This window comes from Lissotriton helveticus, chromosome 3_1, assembly GCF_964261635.1.
Source record: "Lissotriton helveticus chromosome 3_1, aLisHel1.1, whole genome shotgun sequence".
NCBI classification, from domain to species: domain Eukaryota; kingdom Metazoa; phylum Chordata; class Amphibia; order Caudata; family Salamandridae; genus Lissotriton; species Lissotriton helveticus.
Window position 1 is genome coordinate 479,480,163 of NC_136061.1, and position 15,736 is coordinate 479,495,898.

Here is a 15,736-nt window from a genome sequence, read left to right on the forward strand (position 1 = left end):
ATTTATATACTCCATTGCCTCAAAATGAAAATTTGCCTGACATTTTTAATGACCCTTACAGTGATAATTGGTTAAAAGCAGGACTAAATCAACTTGTCTGTTTATTTACATCTTGCAGGATTAAAACATTTGAGGAGCAGAGAGGGAATTTTGGCCTCACTCATAGAGAGTTTTTTCAATACCCACAGATTAGAGATTATTTACGGGGGAGCAGAGAGATTTAAGAAGCATGAACTGGTTGATAAGTTAACACAGCCTGCCCCACCGCATATAGGGAATGTATATAAAAGGTTGAATAAATATATGAAGGAAGATATGGAAAACTGCTCCAGCAAATGGCAAGAGAAGCTAGATATTACTGTTGTTGCCTTTCAAAATGCATTCTCCTACATGCTAATGATCTTGACGCCAGCTCACCTTCAAGCCCAGTATTACAAACTTGTTTTGAGCTCTATCATACACCATATCAAATTGCGAAGTGGGGTGAGGGGAAGGGTATATACTGTCCACAATGTGCTCTATATAAGGCTGATATACTTCAAGTTTGCTACCTGCAAAGTGCTTGGTCCACTAATCAAAGAAATTAATGAATTTGTAAAGAGAAGATTGACCCCTGTTAATACTATTGGGAATAACTAATTTAGGAACACAGGATGGAGGAGCGCTGTTATGGAGAGCAATGGCAGTACATAGATTATGTACTGCCTCAGCCTGGCTGGACCCTGTCTCCCTGCGTTTCACCAATGGTTAGCCCGATTGGGAAGGATTTATAACCTAGACAAAGCCATACATATGCAAAAGGGACATAGGGCTAAAAAAGAAAGAGATAAGAATTTGGAGACACCTTGCCTAGTGGGTAGAACACTTGGATACCTAAACTAGCATTAGATCAGCGTGGCTCTACGTTACGATAAACAGATCCCGGGGACATACAGCTGCTGTTTTGTTATATCTGATATCTATTTTGCACTAAAGCACTTTTTATCCCGCTTTTTTAGGAAAAGCTTCCGTGCAACGTAACTGAAACGGAGGCATTTAATTTGCACTAGTGTAAGAAACTGGCTCTATATATACTGCACCAAAGTGAGTTACAGTGTGTATAGAGTCCAAGGGTCTCCAGAGGTTTGCCAGAGCCTAAAGTTAGATAGAGCCTTACTCCCTCAAGTGGTAACTTGGTCGAGCAGTAAGGCAGTATCAGAGGAAAGTGTAAAGCATTTGATGTACACAAGCACATTCAAGAACTGAACTCTAGGCTAATTATTTTGTATAAAAAAAATATACTGTCGTTTTATTTCTAGAACCAAGCAAGTCTGGTGCAGGTCAGCATAAAAATACTTTTCAGTAGTAAATTACTTGTACGAACACAGTTCAAAATAGCAGTGTAACTTGTACTGGTTTTGGTTACAGTTTTAAGAAAGCAGTTTGCAACACATTGCATAGTATTTTATTTATTTATATCATTTATAGAGCGCATGAATCACCCCAGTCGGGGTATCTCTGCGCTATAGCAGTGCTCAAGAACAGCTAGAGTAGGTGGATCAGAACAGTGAGGTTTTTAACTTTTTCCTGAAAGACATGTATTTGGTACAATGACGGATGTCAGTGGGTAGTTGGTTCCAGAGTTGGGGTGCTAGATAAGAAAAGGCTTTGCTTCCTAATCTGGTTTGTTTTATACGCGGCACAACAAGGAGATCCTTGCCTCATGACCATAAGGTTCATGAGGGGGTGTATCTGACCAATTTATCCAACAGATATCTGGGTCCCATTTTATTTAAGGCTGTAAACACCATGCAGCTGACCTTGAATTTAATTTGTTTGCGCATGGGCAGCCAGTGTAATTTGCGGGGAAGGGGGAGTGAGTCTGTTCTGGCGAGAGCACTGGTTAATAAGCGGGCCACCATATTCTGGACTACTTGCAGTCTGCTCAGGGAGGTTTCCTTGACTGAAATCAGTACATTCAATTGAATTGGCTTTTTAAGTAAAATGCAGTTAATTACTTTTAGATTACTTTTGCTAACACAGGACTGGTACCTGGATTCAGTCCTGGGACATTTCCTGAAAACAGGTGAGTAAATGCGTTTTAGTTAAAGGTACGATTTTGAAGGAATATTATTGTATTTCAAAAGTTGACACTTAGAAACTTTTTCACATATATTCACCAATGTTATCCTATGGGAGGAAATTCACTTAGCAGGTAAGTTAGGGTTATCGTTACTTTTTGTTACTCAGTGCTGGATCCTGGATTCAGCACTGGGACATATCCTGAAAACAGTTGAGAAAATGCGTTTTGGTTAGTCGGCTGATTTTTTAGGAATATTTGCAGTTTTCAAAAGTCGACAAACTTTTTGGGAGAAAAAGTGTCAATGTTATCCTATGAGGAAAAATGATTTATCAGGTTCAAGGTAAGTAATCCGTCTTTTGGTTTAGGGTTCTGGGGTTAGACTCAGGGGTCTCCCAGGGTCAGTGATGCACTGTTGTTGCATCCTCAGCGGCACTCGGACTGCCGGGTGCAGAGTGTTGAGGCCCAATGTTATCCAATGGGAGATAGGGTGACTCCGGTTGGTGGTGGCTGGCAAGCAGGCCTCAGGGTTGTGGGAGCAAAGCTCCTAGGGTTAAGCTTAAGGCACGTTGGGGACCAAGTTAGCACCAAAGGGGCACGCTCAGTGGCACTAGGGCAACCGGGTGCAGGGTGCTGTTTTGAGGTTGGGTGCCCTGTTGATTTCAATGGGAATTCTCCGGGACAAAGAAACACTGCAGGCTCGGAGACGAGGATCTTCCAGGAGTGACCACCACTTCGAGGGGTAAGTTGGAATGCAGAGGGATGGTTAGGCACTGCTGGGTTGGGCACTCAAGGCCATGGGGCGTTGGGTGCAGGGGTGTCTTTGGATGTCGGATTTTCTTACCCGCTCTGGTCGCTGTAGGGGGGCCCTCTGGATTGAGGCTGCAGGCGTCGTCTGGAGGCTTGAGGCAGGTCAGGGGTCACTGGATATCGGGTCAGGATCGCAGGGGGGTCCTCCTTGTGGTGTTTGTTCAGGCAAACATGGGCCAGGCTCGGCGGGTGCAGAGTGTGCTGGATTTGCGGTTTCTGGTTGGCACCAGAAGCTGCAGTTCAAACAAGTCCAGTGTTCTTGGGAGAAACAGCTTGGCAAGTGAATGCAGGTAGGTCCTCCGAGGTTTGAGAGGTTGCTGGTCGCTGGACATGCTGGGATTTCGCAGGAGCAGTTTCGAGGGCAGACACCCCAGTAGGGCTGAGGCCAAGACAGTGGGCGTCGTCCTCTTGTTAGCTCTCCACAGCTTCTCGTCCTTCTTTTCTTGTTGTTGCTGGATCTGAGGAAGGAAGGTTCAGGGTGCCCCTAAATACTAAATTTAGGGGCATTACAGGTAGGTAAAGGTCAGGGACAAAAGGGTCCCTTCCCCGGGGTGGGTCAACCCCTATTCTGCTACTCTCCAGTGGGAGGGGGCAGGAGCCTGTCCCTGGTTGGCTGGCTCCCCCCATCATCAAGATGGCAGGGACTCGAGGTTGTGCTTCACCTCGCATTCCCCACCATAGGGGTGTAGTTGTCAGAGGTGGGCACATCTCTCTTTCTCACTTTGTTTTTCCCGTCGGGTCTCCCGCCCAAAGTGGGGGGTAGAACCAGTGGGGACCAGTTGCTGAGTACAGCAAGTGGTCTGGAAAGGCTCACAAGGGCGTTATGCCTTTGAAATGTTTCCTTCGTGAACCCTTCCTATCCTGGGGGAGGAGTCTTGGCACCTCGTCCCAGGATGTGCATTGTTTCAGGCCCCCAAGAGCGGCAAGCTCTCGACCCAGGGGTCCAGAAACATGTCTGGGGGTGGCAGCCTCGGCAGCTACTCAGTCAGGTCACTGGGAGTGGGTCGAGTTTCAGGGGGCATCTCTAAGATGCCCTCTGTCATGCATTTTACATTAAATCCCACACTGGCATCAGTGTGGGTTTAATGTGCCTAGAAGTTTGATACCAAACTTCTCAGTCTTCAATGTAGCCATTAACGTGCTGTGGAATTCGTAATGACAACCTCCCAGCACCATATATTCTTATTGGCAGCACTGCACTTACAGTGCCCAGGAATGGACCTGGATAATGTAGTGGTACAGGGCTCATGCACATGTACCCTCACCACTGGCATAGGGCACCCAGCTAGAGGGGTGACTGATGTATGCCACAGCAGTGTTTTGTGGGCATGGCACACAAGGATGTGTATCATGTCCACTCTTTATTTTGTTCTGCACCAAGACAAGCAGACTGCCAAGGCAGTGTGTATGTGTCAGGGCACAGGGCTTCTAAGGGTGGCACAATAAGTGCTGCAGCCCTTAGGGGACTTCTCTGGTCACAGTGCCCTGGGTACCTAGGGTACCATTTACCAGGGGCTGACATTTGGCCAGAGAAGCCAATTGGGTTTAAGCTTCATTGCAGTTTTAGGGAAGGAACACAGGCCCTGGGTACCTGATTGGAAGGAGCCCAGGGCACACTCAGTCAAAGCACATCAGCAATTCAGCAAAAAGTGGGGGTATACCATGCAAGAAAGAGGGCATTTTCTCACAACTAGCACTTTGTGGATTTTTCTCGCTGCTATATATTTGATATATGAAATTAGGATCAGAGTCAGCATCCACCATTTATACGCCACTCTATTTGCACATATTGTACTATTGCAATATGTGACCTGCGTTAGAAGGTTTCATCTGCGCTAGCTGTTTTGCTCCTGCGCATATTTTAACTCTTTAACTTGCTTTTATTTTCAAAATTCAATAGCCTGCACTGTATTTTCTTGCCGCTCAGCTCCCCGGTCCACCTTGGGTTCTCCTGGTTGTTGTGGATGGAGCTGCGGACTTTGCATTTTCGGGTCGGAGGCGGGGAAGGCGGTGATTGAACGGCAGCAGACCAGCTGCTGCACAAGATATAACCGTTGCCTCTCACTTCGTGCAGCGAACCAATGTTAGAAGGTTTCATCTTTGCTAGCTGCTTTGCTGCTGCATACATTTTAACTTTTTAACTTGCTTTTATTTTAAAAATTGAATAGCTTCTCGGGCACTGCCCTTACCTGCACTGTATTTTCTTGCCGCTCAACCCCCGGTCCACCACAGGTTCTCCCGGTTGTTGTGGAGGGAGCCACTGACTTTGCATTTTTGGGTAGGAGGTGGGCGGAGACGGTGATTGGACGGCGGCAGACCAGCTGCTGCACAGGATATAACCGTTGCCTCTCACTTCATGCAGCGGACCCGCGATAGAAGGTTTCATCTGCGCTAGCACTGCGCTGCATTTTAACTTTTTAACTTGCTTTTATTTTAAAAATTGAATAGCTTCTCTGGCACTGCCCTTACCTGTACTGTATTTTCTTGCCACTCAGTTCCCCGGTCCACTTGGGTTCTCACAGTTGTTGTGGAGGGAGCCGCGGACTTTGCATTTCCGGGTAGGAGGCGGGGGAGGCGGTGATTGAACAGCAGCAGACCAGCTGCTGCACACGATATAACAAAAGCCTCGCACTTCGCGCAGCGGACGCGCGCAGTGGGAGCGCCGGCGCCGCACCAAAGGCACGCCAAAAGTAAGCCCGTCTGCGCCCATCCGTGCCCGACCGGGAACAGGGCCCACAACCCAGGCTCCTTTTAGACAGTATATAAGGAAATATTCTTCTAGTATCCTACAGAGACTATGGTTGAGTTACCAAGATAATTGCATCTCTTTTAAACCAGGCAACCCCCTTATGCCTTGTCCTTGTTGTGGCTTTACTTGCACCTCCTTACTAAATAGGCTACAGACGCCCAATATTGTTACCTGGACGAGCCCTATTAAGCAACTGCCCGTTGTGGGTAAGAACATTGAAGCTTATACAAAGGAATTTATCTTTTTTAATTTAAATTGCAGATCCCTTCCCAAGAATAAAGAGGATATTTATGACCTCTTACAGAACACACAACCAGACACAATTTTCCTTACAGAAACGTGGTTACATGATAGTTCCGGGTCCGATGTTGCAGTTGCCTTACCACCCACTTACACAATCTTTAGAAAGGATCGTGAGGATAAAACCGGTGGTGGCATTGCAATAATTTTAAAAAAGCTTTTTCGTGCAAATGTAACTTTTACCTTTTGAACGTTGTGAAGCTGGCTTTTTCAGGATTCTCCTTTCACCTCAATTCATGCTTTCAGGGATTTTGGTGTACCGCCTGCCAGGCCCAGCGGGGTTATGGGCGGCAAGGTTTCTGGAATTCATCCTTTCTTGTTAGACGCTGCCAATTTTAGCATTGTGGTTGACTTAAATATTCACCTTAACGATCCTTTATGTAAGATCGGTACTACCTTGATAGCCAATTTAGAAGCCTGGAATGTGTCACCCTGCAACTCAGGTCCCGCACATATGGCTGGTCATTTGCTAGATCCTATTTTTCGAATTTACCTAACATCTCATGCCAGATAGCTCTTCCCATTGATCTGCGGCCGAAAAATTCGCTCACTTTTCCGACCAAATCTAAGTGCAGAAATTGGAAGAATTTGGATATTAATTCTCTCAATCAACATCTCATGAACAATATTCCTGTTATTTCATCCATTAAGACATCGGACCATACACACATAGATCATGACATCCTTTAATACTTTCCCATATCCTTCAAGAAAATGAATAACCACCGTCCCCCGGCCCCCTGGTTTGCTGAAAAGTTAAAAGCTGAAAAAACAAAATGCAAAGCCTTGGAAAGACGTTGGAGGAAGGATTATGCGCCTCAATCTAAGCATAGCTACAAACTTGCCAAGAGGGAATGCAATTCCCTGTGCAAAACGGCTCGTGCAGAACATACTAATACTACTATTACATCTGCACATAATAATTTCAAAATTCTGTTAAAAATAGTAAAGGAGCTCTCTGGAGCTACTTGCCAACCAACGCTCCCCGTGCTTGATGAAGCACAATGTGAGGACGTGGCAAAGTTCTTCATTGACAAAGTAGAGAAGATCCATGCAGAAACAACTATTGTGAATCAGCAAATAAAGAACGCTACTCCCTCATTGAGCGGTAACTCGCCACACGGGACTCATGACTCGGAACCTACTAAAATAAAAAATTGGCTGCCATTAGATATTTTGTCTTTTAATTGTATTTTAAAGAGCCTTAAATTTAGTTCACCGAAAAACCCGCTTCCAAGTCATACTCTCCCAAAACTAGAAAATACTTCATTGGAACTTATTATAGAGTTACTAAATGCATCATTGAGGGAAGCAATTCTACCAGTCGCTTGGAAACACGCTATGGCTCGTCCCCTTTTGAAAAAGCCCAATGCTGATCCGGCTGAACCTTCTAATTTCCGCCCGATCTCCTTGCTTCCCGCTTTTTCGAAAATCTTGGAAAACACGTTTACCAACAACTCATGCAGTTCGTGGAATTTCATAAAATCTTGCACATGTCACAATCAGGTTTTAAAGTAGGGTACTCCACAGAGATCACACTCCTGGGAGTCATGGAGATTTTGCGCTAACATCTGGACAGGGGTGAAATGGTGGCACTCATTTTGCTTGACTTGAGTGCCACTTTTGACATTGTGTCACACACTATTGTATTAAAAGTACTTCAATCCCTGGGTATAGTCAGATCAACACTTGACTGGATTAAAAATGTTCTTACCGGTCAGACCTTTCAGGTTTTTTCCCCATCTTCTAGCTCTAAGACCTATGCATCTCCTTATGGAGTACCACAGGTCTCGATCTTTAGCCCTGCGCCATTCAATCTCTATGTTAGCCCTCTAGCTACAATTGCAGAAGAACCTGGGTTGTCTATCTTTTCTAAAGCGGATGACACCCAGCTTGTCTTCTCCTTATCCTCCAACGAGCCATCCATGGTATCAGCTTTACAGGTAGGGTTGCAAAAGATAGCTAGCTGGATGCACACTAATTGGCTCAAGTTAAATGGTGGAAAAACTGAGGTTCTGATCCTGGGGAAAAACAAAGACCTTTGGGGCTCTAGTCACTGGCCCTCCCAAATGGGCGATCTGCCTCAACCAGTGCAAACGACACGTAATCTAGGCGTGGTCATAGATGATCAGCTAACTATGAGGCAGCAAGCAGTCAAGGTCGCATCAACTTGCTTCACCATCCCAAAATGGCACCGTAAAATACTTTGGATGTTGCCTGGTCCCACACAAGGAACTGTGATCCAGGCCCTGATTATGTCCAGGCTGGACTATGGCAACGTCCTATACCTAGTGGCAAATAAGGAGGTAGTTCGCATACCGCAAGTTGTTCAGAACTTTGCGGCTAGACTGCTCTGTCATGTACCGAAAAAGTCGTCTACCTCAGGTGCTCTCCGTGACTTCCATTGGCTCAGAATAGAGAATCGCACTAAATTTAAGGCCTTATGTTAAATGCATAAGATCAAGCTGGGCACAGCACCCCAATACCTGAGCTTCATAGCCCATTCATATTTTCCGACACGCCTTTTTCGATCTTACTCTCAAGCCAAATTTCCAGTTCCTAAGTTCAAACGTTCACATATGGGCAGACGGTCCTTTTCGCATCTGGCCCCCGTGCTGTGGAATTCATTACCCACACCTCTCCATCACGAAACCAGTCACAAAAACTTTCTTAAGGGCCTTAAAACTTGGCTACTTAATCAGTAGATGTTGTTCTTTCTTTCGTAAGTGCTGGTGCTGGGAAACATCTGGGTAGCTGTGCGCCTTATAAATTAAATTTATTAATAATAATAATAATAATAATGCACTTTGTACTGGCTTGTCATTGATTACTGTAAAGATTACTGTTCATGCTCTTTATGAATGCTCTTGTAATGTTTTAAACTGTGGGATAGGGTGGGGGAGAGAAGGGGTTTTGGGTTAATAAAAAGGGGGAGGAGAGCAAAAAGATTGTTTTTCCTTTTCTTACTCAATAAAAAAAAGGAAAAAAAAAAGAGAATTGTGCCATGGTATGGAGGGGGTGATTGATGATGAATGGGTAGGAAGGATACATAATGTTGCACTTGAAAACTACTGTGAGTCCAAGGTGGAGTCTGAAATACCACCTCCTTAACCATTTGAATAAATAAAACCAAAGAAAAAACATTTAAGGCAAGTAAAGGTGAGAAAAACACCACTACAGGGGAGCACCCTAGTCCCTTATTCTCCTTCCCAAGGATTTTTCCATTCATCATTTCATTGTTCTTCTAGTATTTTATTTTTTATACTTCACCCTTGGCTTCGCTACTCACCACCATTTAAGTTTGACGTTCTCTCAATCCACTCTTCACCATTAAAACTACCCATCCATATAGACATCCATCCAAACATGGCTCTCTGTCTCACTCTAGTCTCATGATCTCAACCTTTCAGCAACGTACATTTGTCATTTACCCACCCATTCGTCCTTAAGTTTATTTAAATCAAAAGAAACCACCACAGGATTCCAATCCCCCACCCAGGCAGGCACCCTTCCACACCTTCGAGAGATCCTCGACGCCGGTCAGAGTGCAGCGCTGATCCTGCTTGATCTCAGCGCTGCCTTTGACACGGTGTCGCATGGGATCCTGCTCCGCCGCCTGGAGGAATTTGGTATTAGGGAGTGTGCCCTGAAATGGTTTTGGTCATTCCTTCAGGACAGATCTTTTAGGGTTTCGGCCCCTCCCTTTCTATCCAAGTTCCACCATATTGGTCAAGGTGTCCCACAGGGCTCAGCGCTTAGTCCGTCCCTTTTTAATCTTTATGTGCAGCCGCTTGCTGCGATTGCCAGAGAGTGGGGCTTGACGCTGGTATCGTACGCTGACGATACTCAGCTAGTCGTCACACTCTCTGAGAGTCCATCTGTCAATGCTACAAGATTTAGGGACGGAATAGCTGCAGTTGCGCACTGGATGACCAACAACTGTTTCCAGTTGAATGCCGGTAAAACGGAGATTCTGCTGTTGGGGAAGAATACGACCCTGTGGAACGAACATTGGTGTCCTCCCTCCTTAGGTCTGATGCCTGCTCCTAAGGCCTCAGTGAAAAACGTGGGTGTCTGGATGGATCCCTCTTTGGGCCTCGAGACCCACACCAAGAGAGTGGCAGCGACTTGTGTAGGCCTATTAAGGAGCCTTCGTCCCATCTTGGGGTTCTTTGAACCCGCTATGCGTCAGCTTGTGGTTCAAGCTATCATTCTGTCACGCTTAGTCTATGCCAGTGTCCTCCTGTTAGGTGCCAACAAAACGGAAGTAGCCCGTTTTCAGAGAGTTCAGAACTCGGCTGCTAGGACCCTGGTTGGCCTTCCCCGAAGATGCTCTGCCAGAGCTACGATCAAAAAACTGCACTGGCTCCCAATGGAATCTCGCATCAAATTTAAGGCACTCTGTCTGGCATTCAAAATCCTTAAACTTCATAGCCCGGCCATTCTGCGCCCTCTTTTGACTCTGTATGTCCCACAACGTAATTTACGCTCCCTCGGTCAGCACCTTGCAATCATCCCTAAGAGCAGGCTCTGCCGTATGGGTGGACGCTCTTTTCGGGTGCTGGGAGCCAGGCTTTGGAATTCCCTTCCGGTTGCCATTCGTGGCATCGAGAACCTGCTTGCTTTTCGTAAAGCTGTAAAGACCTTTCTGTTCTCCTGCCCCTAAGGCTTTGCCCTTCTGGCCTGCTCCATCCACTCCACATCACCGCTCTCTAGCGCCGGGACGCCTCTTTGCTGGGGCAGCTGTTGCGCTTCAATAAACTAATAACATAACTTAACATACACTTTCTTGCACCCAGCCAAGCTTCCTACCTGGATACCTTTCATTCATCCTTCACCCACCTGTGCATCTTAGCTATCATCTACCTATAGTACAATTTATATAGCTGCCGCTTTCACTGATGCATCCTTCTCTTTCAGTCACATATATTACATGTTATCCATCCTTTCTCCTTCCATCCTTCCCTTTTCCATCATCTCATAGTTAAAGGTCTTGTTCATCAAACATTCTCTGCTGAGTTGAAGATAATAGTGGCCATTAGTTACTCAGCTCAACTCCTGCTCTACAAGACTACACCTTTACAGTGAGTTTATTATTATAATTAATTCTCAATAAGTGTGCAATATGATTTACCACCTCCCGCCATTGCCTCACTCCCCCTGCTGCTACATATCCAGACTAGCTGGCGCTGCCACTGCTGGTGGTGGTCAGTGCTGGCTAGAAAAAAAAATTACACATTTCTTAGATACCAGATATACCTGCCCCTATTTCATTGTTTTATAGCAAAATAAAAAAACACCACACACACCATTCACTACAATTTGGGTACTTTACAGACAGCTTCTGTTATCAAAAATATCAGTTTGGGCATTTTGTTGGTGGTGATTTTTAAAAAAGACTGAAGTCAAGACAAGAGATAAGCTGTTAAGGAGTAGCTGGAGCTATTGATTGATTAATCTGATTTTTGAGAAAAAAATAGCATTTTACTTTGGTTGGCAAATGCAATGGGACCGTACTCCTCGCACTTACTCTCAGACATGATGCACAGTCATCAGTTTACCAATTGCTGCTAATAATATTAGCCCTAGCTCATAGAAGACACAACTTTGGGGTGTCCAACGAGACCATTGCCACTCTCTTGTTTTAGTGATTGAGCCTTCTCCTCTCAACATACATGCGTAGCATCCCTGCACCGTCCATGTGGCATGCACTATGCGGTTACGAAATTGCAAATAACTAAGTACAGAACCTCTTACATAATCATAACTAATCACATCAGCCCAAGCGAGCGGCAAAAAGTACGATTCGATAACTAGGTTAGGTAGCGCCAAGTAAGCTAAGCACCTGTCTAGAATAACAGACTATTACATAATAGTTGAAAACTTAACTTACCTGCACGTGAGCAGCATGCTTGCTATTATTTGAGAAAGAAATATTAGCTCTAGCATAGAACACACAAGTAATAATAAAAATGTATAATTTTAATAATTACTCACCTAGCCCCGCAACCTCAACCCCTAGCAGGTCCCGGATGCCGGATCAGCAGTGTGCCAACTGCGGATGGTTGCGCCGGACCCCAGAGCAGCGATAAATGGCAGGGCGCACCTTTGCCCAGTGCTGCTGGTGCTCCAACATCCAGTACATGGAACCAGGCCTGACGCCTGCTGCCAGGGTGGAGGGGCGGTGGAGCTGGATATAAAGAACCAGCGCTGCCACCTCCACCTCTGAAAACAGGGCACTGGGCTGCACCCCTGCCTGGTGCTACTTGCGCGCCTTGGTGCACCCTTATCTGCCATGGGACTGGGGGAAAAAGTGATAAAAAAGGAAACAGGCATAAAGAAGGAAGGAGGGTAATAAGGAAGTAGGGAATCTACACAGAGTAAAGTAGAAAGCAAACACACCATTTTTTCCACCCGATCACGCAATCCGTGCAGAAACATCAAAAGAACGGGCAGGACAAGCAACTCCACCCACTCGCGGAACTCCCTGTAGCGCAACAGAGGTTTTTTTTTGCAATTTCAGGGAGTTTCATGTTGCGCAGATACGTGAAATTCACCCAGGCTTAGTTTTAAAGACCTTTTTTTTTATGGTTGGGGGCTGATCTAATGTGTGTAGGTAGGAGATTTCACTGGTTGCTCCAGCCAGAAAACTTTCTTCCACCCATTTAGATTTTTTTGTATCTGAAGGAGTTCATTTTGAAGGTTCCCATTGAACTGAGATTTCTATTGGGAACATATCAAGAAATAGCTTTCCTCAGAAAAACGGGTTGTGAATCATGCAAGGCCTTGTAGGTAAGGGAAAGGGCCTTGAATTTGATCCTGTTTTTAACAGTCAGCCAATTGAGGGGCATATGTAGGAAGGCGTTTGCGATTCGCAAACGCCGGAATTCACAGAATTCCGGCGTTTGCGAATCACAAACGGTCTTTTGGTATGTCGGTGCCACTTAGCAAAATAAGGAATTGCAAAAATTACGATTCCTTATTTTGCTCAAGCATTTAAGGAATCACAATTTTGCGATTCCTTAAATGCTATGTAGGGGTGCCTTTAAAATTGCAATTTTGGCTTAAGGAATCGCGAAATACCACCTACTTCAAGTAGATGGTATTTTGCGATTTCCTGTCAAAATGCATTTTTAAAAAAAAATCAAAGTGCCATGTGGCGCACAGACATGTCCTTAGGGCATGTATGTGTGCCACATGTACTTACAGGCACATTCCAGGGGTGCAACAGGTATCCTTTGGACACCCTGGCACCCTTGGAATTGCGATTCTCAAATTGCGATTTTCTCATAGAAAATCACAATTTGAGATTGTATCCCCATTCATTCCTATGGGCCTCTTGGCCCATAGGAATGAATGGGACACTCATTCCATAATTGCGATTCACAATTTGCTAATCGCAATTAAGGAATTTTAGAGATTCACAAAAATATTGCGATTTTTTACCTACATTCCATTTTGCAATTCTCAAATAGCGATTCCTTAACAATCGCTATTTGAGAATCGCAAAATGTGAATTACCTACATATGCCCCTAAGTCTTTTATGGCTGAGGAAACTGACCGATTTTTGAGAAGGCCAAATAGTAACCTAGCAGCTGAGTTCTGCGGGACCTGAAGTTTCTTAATAGATTGTGACTGAAGACTGATGTGTAAGCCATTACAATAATCCAAGTTAGAGAGAATTAATGTGTAATCACTGCCTTTCTGGAATTAATGGGGAGAAGTTTAATATTTTCTTTAGGATTCCGAAGGTGTTGTAAGAGGACAATATGACTGCATTAATTTGCTTACCAAGATTCAACTTTTCATCCAGAATTACCCCAAGACTCTTGGCTTTGGTTGTGGGCGAGGGAAGCATGCCCATTTCTTCTGTCCAGCTGGCCGCAGACCAAAAATTGGGATTGTTTCCCAACAGAATCACCTCTGTTTTATCTGAGTTTAATTTGATACAGCGCTTGCTCATCCATGTGCTGATTTCTCTCATGCAGTTCTGAATTTGATAGCTGGTGTCGTTAGAATTATTTGAGGTGGATAGCACAATCTGTGTGTCATCTGCCTAAGACCTGAGCGAGAAGCCGAACAATTGAATAAAAGGGGGGAGGTCCAGTATGAATAGATTAAAGAGGTTAAGGCTGAGCAATGATCCTTGTGGAACTCCACAGGGCAGAGAGAAGGTGTTGGAACAGAAAGTGTCTAATTTGACCATGTTCTCCCTGTTATTAAAGAAGGATTTGAGTGATTTCAAGGCCATATATTTTATGCAAACGGTTTCCAAATGGTAAATCAAGGTGGAGTGGTCCACCTCTTCAAAAGCTGCCGACAGATCCAACAGGATCAAGCAGCCATTCCCACTTCATCTAGGATGAACGGGGATTTTTGTAAAATGGGTGATGGTGTAATCATGTACTACAAGGAATAAACTACCCCCTGCTATGCATTACAAGGCTATTGCAAGTTGCCTCTGTGTTCCATGACCTTAAAAAGGAACTCAGCCTTTTGCTTCATTCCTCTATATAATCAAGGAACTCCTAAGTGACTTGCAATTTCCTTATAATGTGGGGCAGTGGGTAGTTTATCTCATAAGTGGAGCATCGTCTACAGGAAGGATCCCACACTCTAACCATTGCTTTCTCCCATTGTCATTTATATTTAAGTATATCTATTGGATCTACCATATGAGTTTATTTTTGGACATCTTAGAACCAGGTGAATTGCAAAGCTTGATCTACAGATGTCTAAATTGTACCTGCTTGTGTGTTATTTTGGTTTGTCTTTTTTGCCAGTGCAATGTCCAGCTTCCGTAATTCAAGTGTGTACTTCTGCCTAGTTGTGCAGGTTTCTTAGTTGTTCAGAGGGAACTTGCAGTGCAAATTATTGTACTGGACCAGTTAAGTTTGCTGAAAAAACTTGTGCCACTTTCACTAGCACTCGATGGTGTATAAATTGGAAGACTGCACTACCATGCCCCATTCTTTGCATGGATCATTTACTGTGGATAGTTTCCCTATGGTAGCTGTTCTTAGTGTGAGCGATGTCTGCCTGCAGATTATATTTTTGAAGAAAGAATCCAGTACTTATTCTGTGGGTGTTAAATTTGAACAGTTGTATTTAAAATGTATACTGTATTTATGTGAGGGAAAAACATTCTACTGTCACTGCTGTGTGAGGGAAACTTGCACAGCAGATGCCTTAACTGTACCTCCTTTGTCCTTGAGAGAATCTTCCATTATAGATAATTATGATTCTCCTGTTCTTTGTGTAAGGGAAGCTTAAACTATAGATTCAGATAGTGTGTCTGCTAACTGCAACAGAAGCTTGTACTGTCTCTGTTAACCAGGGAAGATGATTTATTTCCATTGTGTTATGCAGAGTTGTAGAGAGAACGATCACCCTGGAGGGTATCTTGATGCTGAGCAGGTGTGAGTCTAGCTTGAGCTTCTTGCAGATCTCAAGAAGTGGGGAGGAAGCTCGTATATGTAACAGCAGCTTGTTCCAAGCTTTAGGAGCAATGTAGGAGAAGGCTTGACCGCCAGATCTGATTTTCCATATGGTAGGATTTGTTCAAGTAGGAGTTTGGATGAGCTTGAAAGTTTGTGAAAGCAGTTGCTATTGTTGAGGTACGCTTTGCCAGTGTTATGTAGTTCCTTGAAAGTGTGGGTAAAGAGTTTGAATTGTTCTCATCTAAAAATGGGGAGGCAATGGAACTCCTTTAAGTGTGGTGTGATGTGAGTGCAACATGGGAGGTTAATGGTGGTTCTGGCTGCAGGCTTTTGGTGAGTTTTTTGTTTATCCTGGCATAGAGGTTGCTCTTGTCCAG

At 44.6% G+C, this 15,736-nt stretch overlaps 1 long non-coding RNA gene across 3 annotated transcripts in view; it reads left to right on the forward strand.

The window, feature by feature from the left end:
- LOC144822622 (uncharacterized) overlaps positions 1 to 15,736 on the forward strand; it is a 755,115-nt gene that overhangs the window by 461,958 nt on the left and 277,421 nt on the right. The gene's annotated exons all lie outside the window — the stretch shown is intronic.